The sequence below is a fragment of the Pyxicephalus adspersus genome, chromosome 3, assembly GCF_032062135.1.
Source record: "Pyxicephalus adspersus chromosome 3, UCB_Pads_2.0, whole genome shotgun sequence".
Taxonomy (NCBI): domain Eukaryota; kingdom Metazoa; phylum Chordata; class Amphibia; order Anura; family Pyxicephalidae; genus Pyxicephalus; species Pyxicephalus adspersus.
Window position 1 is genome coordinate 37,172,601 of NC_092860.1, and position 6,000 is coordinate 37,178,600.

General features: G+C 33.3%; 1 protein-coding gene across 34 annotated transcripts in view; it reads right to left on the reverse strand.

The window, feature by feature from the left end:
- Positions 1-6,000, reverse strand: part of PTPRD (protein tyrosine phosphatase receptor type D) — a 956,723-nt gene that overhangs the window by 365,982 nt on the left and 584,741 nt on the right. The window lies entirely within an intron of this gene.

Sequence of the window (6,000 nt, forward strand, 5' to 3'; positions counted from 1 at the left end):
TTTTGGACAAGGTATTCCTTTACAAGGACAAACTCAGTTGTACCTAAACAAGACCAATTATATACACATTCTTAACATGGGTCCCATAAAGGTCAATGTAATTATTACATATTCACTACTGCTTTTTCAGAGCTGACAAGGGTTAGTCACAAATATACATGCAACACATCAGATATACTTTGTGAGTGCTTGTTCTGGCCTTGTGTGTCCTTTATGCCATGGAACCATGGCTGTTTTAAGACATATTTCTACCTTTGTACACTTGCATTGAATAATAATATCCTATACTAGCTTAGCCCTTAGTATACTGTGATTATTTGGTAAACAATATGCATTTTGAGTTAGTTTGCTGTATGCTTCAAATACACAGCTACTTTTTATCTGTACAGACCACCAAACAAGGGAATGAAGAAACTGTTTAATGTTTGTTGAACTATAAAGACCCTTTACAACCTAGGAGGTTTCTTTCTGAATTTAGTTACAAATGTCCAATGATCGACAAAAATAAAGAACAAAACATGTGAAAATGATATATAGAAATGTTAGGGTTTGAGGCTGACCCATCTAACGCTTCTGACCTAAGCATTGGCCCACAATACCATTATTGTGAACACTGTCCTGTGTATAACTATATAGCACAGGAGTTGAGCAGACTACAAAAGCATGAGTATATATTTTGGTTGGTTTCTTTTGCATTCACCTACGTTCAGTTCTTTATAGGCCTCTGTAAAGTAACTAAAAGCATTACTGTTAGTGGAGAGATTTCGGAAGCAGTAAGCAGCTATTGTATTCTTAGCACACATTCTTGTCACTGGTATAAAACATAAAAGAAAATGCACTTATTTTGACATTTAAAACACATCATGTGAAACGCACTCAATCAAAGCAATCATTCAGAGCACAAAAACAGTCAGTCTTTAAAGGTAGAACCATAAACTAAAGTAACTCTTCATGAACACAGTGCTATCCTATAAATGAGAAATCAATGCATTGATGGCTTCATGGCTGCAACTATTCCCAAACACCAGTATAGCAAGACCACCCTGATGGTTAATAAATCATGTATGGGTGATCTCCCGTGCATTCTTTTCATTAGTGATGGGCTTGTTAATACAAATGACATGCACATGTTACACAGATTTTGTCATGTGTGTTTAGATTCCCTATTCTCTTTATTCCAATAATAATTATCAAACTGTCAAATCTAAAAGTCATATCATCTTGCAAGACAACATATATATTTTATTATTTCATGATGGTGCAAAATGTAATGATTTTGTTTCAGCAGTGCCTTTGATATAGTAGTGCCTTTGATTCTGGTGTGATTCTGTGCAAGCAGGAATATTTTAAATCTGATCTGTAGACACCTATCTTCAACCTTCCCTCCCTTCTCACAATAAAAAAAGGCTAATTTACACACCTAGGGGTATATTTATAAAGCAGTGAATCTGACATTAACCTAACATTCTGTGGTGGAGAATCAATCGCTGCCAATGAAAACACATGGACCAGGTAGATTCCCCACCAGAGAATGTTTGGTGAATGTTAGATTAAAAAATAGACACCTAAAGTCATAAGACATTCTCATCTTGAGTCTTTTTTCCTGTTAACAAGAGCCAGGGTCTTTTTCAAATGTAAGTGATAAGTCCAGTGGGAGCATTAGAGACATGTCAATGTGGACCCATCTGTCCAGAATAATCAAGAGATTTGAAGAGCGGATTTAGGTTAGGATATCTCAGATAAGTAAGAAGAATGATGGATGGCTTGGACAAGGGTAGGAGAGTTCCATAATATTGCCCAGCTATAAGCTTAAGTGCAATATCACTTTTTGCATTCTAAAGGGTACAGAAGTAAGTGATAGTATTCCTAGTATGTGTCCTATGGCCACAGAAGTGATTGATAACCAATCATCCAGGGAAATTATAGACACAGTAGAATTTTTGTTGCTGCACATAATTCTAGACAACTCTGTTTTAATTTGAACAATTCACATAGTATTAGGCCACAATATTTATTATAGTGATGAAGGATAAAACCACAGACTTTCTTGTTGATATCTGAATCCTATTAGAAGATTTTGGAGAAGAATACCCACTATAACTATTTCTCAATAAAATCATCTTTATTTCTGCTCTAGACACAACTGTCGTTTACAAACGGCAAAAAAAAATTAATCTCTCAAAGAGAGACATAACAAGAAATGAAACTAAACAAAGGTTGAACGCTTTATTTAAAAATTGAAGATAAAATTTTGGTTTTAGATATACTTTTGTAATACCATTTATGTTTTTTAACATTTGTTAAATAATTTTGCCATACTTTATGCCAGAAACAACATTTTCTTTTTTTAATCATGTTCCAGCCACATTTTCTAGTTTTGGATAGTGTTAGAGGGCCTGTGTCTTGTTCCATTCAGTGACTCGGATAGGTGAAAGAAAACTTACATTTCCTAACAGTATAAAAGGTGTGTGGAATCCCTATTAGTATTTTATTGACATCCGTGTCCCTATTAGGCAGACTTATCCTCATTTTCTGTCAGGATTTCCGATCCAGGGAACAAGTGTCAGACAGAATAGAAAGTAAGAAACTTTCAATGTGTCCAAAAGACTCAGTATTTCATGTATGTCAGAAAAAGCTTCTCCATGGGACATTAGAAAACAGACTTTACTTAAAATATTAAAAATTGCTATAAGCAGTTTAGTTTTAAGCTAACGATAGTGCCATTTGGTGATAAAGTAAATCATATTTTGTATTAATTTGTAAATACACAACTGATAACTGAACTGAGATTACTAATATTATCACAAACATTTATGGCAATACGTGATCATTTGTGATTGAGTGCAGACCCACAAATATCTGTAGAGCAAATGTAATTGATTAATTTGGGAAGTAATGTTATGCTCAAAAAACATTTCATTGTTTTGTCACAGTAGTAAAGCCCTACAGATGGGTGGTTTAGGAAACAATTATTTCAGAAAGCAAATAAATGGAAAAAATACATACCAAAAGCAACAATCTCAGTGGAAAAACAAACATTATCCCACCAAGTGAATTCATACATACTTCAACATATTTGTTAAATGGAATTGTTATAATTAATTCTGTACATAAACAAAGCAGTCACACTATTTGAGTGGCTTGTTAAACCACAAAGTTAGAGGAAACACAGTCTGTTGTCATTTATTAAACTTTTTTTGTACTGTGTGTGATCTATAAAGGCAGCACATAGGAACAAAAAATATTTAAACTAGAATTTTTTTTTTCGTGTAAGAAATTAATTTTCCAACTTCAAACTTCTTTTTGTAGTTATGTTACCAAGGCTATTATTTGGATTTTCTTTTTAACACATTGAGAGGTTTTGCTATTTTGTTAGTTGAAGCATGTCCTATTTTTTCAGTATCTGTTTCTCAGTTTGATGTTTACTTTAGCCTTTTTTGTGCATGGAATAAAATCCTGATGACTACAAGAAAGAATAATTGCGGTGCGAATACAAGTAACTGATATTCAAAGTTGATACTTAAAATTTATGATTTTGGGGTAGGAAAAATTTGTATTTTTTCATTAAAGTAGTTATTTTCTGTTTGCAATGCACATTTCTTTTCCTTATACTTAGGAATACTGTACTAGGACATGCTGCGGGAGACCTTCTGAGTAACCATAGCTGTGCTTTTCTTAGACAGGAATCAAAAATAAATGTCTGTCTGCGTAGTTTTTTCATTTATCCAAGTCATAGTATAGCTCAGCCTTTTTCTACCTTTTTAGTTTCAGTTCTCAGGGAATCAAACTTTTGGAGCAGTGTTTCTCAAGCTTTTTAACATGGAGGAACACTTAAAATAAGATCAGGTCTTCGGGGAACCCCTGCTATAATAACTATATTCAAAATTCAGAGAACATTAGCGTGGTGGTACGTAGAAAAAATGCCCCTTACACCGCTGGCCATTAGGAAGGCTGTCACCCCTACAGATAGCTAAAAAGAGCATTACAATCTGTGAAATTGACTTGAGACTCACACATTTCTCATTTTTGAAGGAACTCCTAACATTTTTTGGAGTAACCTAGGATTCCAGGGGACCCTTCTTGAGAAGCACTGTTTTAGGGGTCAACTGAAAAAAAAGTTGTGGCTAGAAAATCTTTACCTAAAACCACCTAAAAACATCAATAAAGTCATGCAGCTGACTCTACCAAGTCGTTTTGGCTCCAGATATGTATTTTAATATCCAGCTCAGCACAAGGTAGTGCCCAGTTCTTTATAGTAGTTTGACCACGCTGAGAAGCCTTTAAAGAGACAGGCTTTGGAATCTCAGATAGAGAAGTCACATGAGAGAAACATATGGGGGAATAACCACTACCAGTAAACACAAAAGAATGGATAGATTTAACAAAAAACAATTATGCAAGTAACACAACTCTAGAGAAACAAATAAAAATAGATACCAAAATCTGAAAGTATCAGGAATAAAAGCTTTGGCAGAACTTCCAACATAATTCACTGGTGAAGAGTTTACAAATGAGAAGTGTGAAACAGATTCTTTGAAGGTTGCACATTATACAACACGGCTGTCCAACTCCAATCAAGTTGTTTGAGGATTGGAATTCACTTTGACTGGTACCTCAATGCACCATTATAGTAGCAAAAAGACACCTACATTGCAAAGCACCCCAACATTTATGTTTTTTTACTGTTATCCCATTTACAATTTGAGTTGAAAACAAATTAATGTAAAATTTAGTGTAATTGCCCTTAAATGGATTAGATCAGCCTGACATTTAGACGTTGCCTATTTTAGGACAATATACCTGGTGCTAAACCCTTTAACTGCTGAGCAATGCTCTACATTTTTCACTCCAGGTAGTCAGAACATTTTTGTAATGTTTTAATATTTTTCAATTACAACTTTATCACTTGTAAAATCCCCCAAGACTAAACTTTGTCAGAAAGCAGAGAGCATTTAGTATATAAAAAGGTGGTAGCTGCAATATTTTTGTGAAATGTTTATGAAATCTATATTTACAGTAAAATATACACTAAAATGAATTTAATGCATAGCTGTATAGAAGAGGGGAGGTACAGACATAATGCGTACTTACACGTGCTTGGGGTAAATGTAATTTTTTTTTTGCTGTAAAAACTGTCAAATTAGTATGACTAACTTTAATAGAGCCCTCTCTCTCATCCCATTGTATTATATCTAATATCCTAATTCAGATTGAAAAGTATATGTATAATTTATGGAAATTCTATTTTGCTACTGCTTTTATATATAATCCACCAGGTTCTTGTTAGCTAACTGGGCTTTGTTTCAGGTTATATGAGATTTAGCAATAAAAATATTATAGGCAATAATGTAAAAAAAGTATACATCACGGGTATTACGGTTCACAGGTGTAAACCAGTATGTGAATAACAATTTCCATTAAAATATATAGACACAGTCCTAATATGTTTACCTGTAAGCACAAAGTGCTATTGTACCATGTAGGTCTAAAAACTCAGGATAGCATGTGCCAAGTCAACTAACATCACTCTGAAAGAACATTGTATTTTGTAGATTTTTTCTTTTCTTTTCAGTGAATGAAACCTTCACAATACATGTTTTCTTTTCTTTTGTTAAAATGATGGAAATACCTAATTACATTAAACCTGATGAACAATGCTCCAGCAGATTTAATGTCAGAGTATTTTAAACAATTTATTCATGACTTGTAGTTAATTGTTGAATAATATGGGTTTAATTTGCCTCTGCCATTTTTTTACGTGTTTAAATTTCTTTACTTACATCCAGAATATTGTATCTTTTTGGAGTAAGGAAATGAGGTATAGTGATGTCAAAACATGTCTTATTTCCATGTAATTTTTTAGTTTCACGTATATTTTTAAGCATACCAGTTTAAAAATAACTTTGATGTGCGTCTTCTGGACACACAGAAAAATGCTTTAAAGAATTATTTTTTTCTTATCGTATCGGCCTACTTAATATATACATATATATATATATA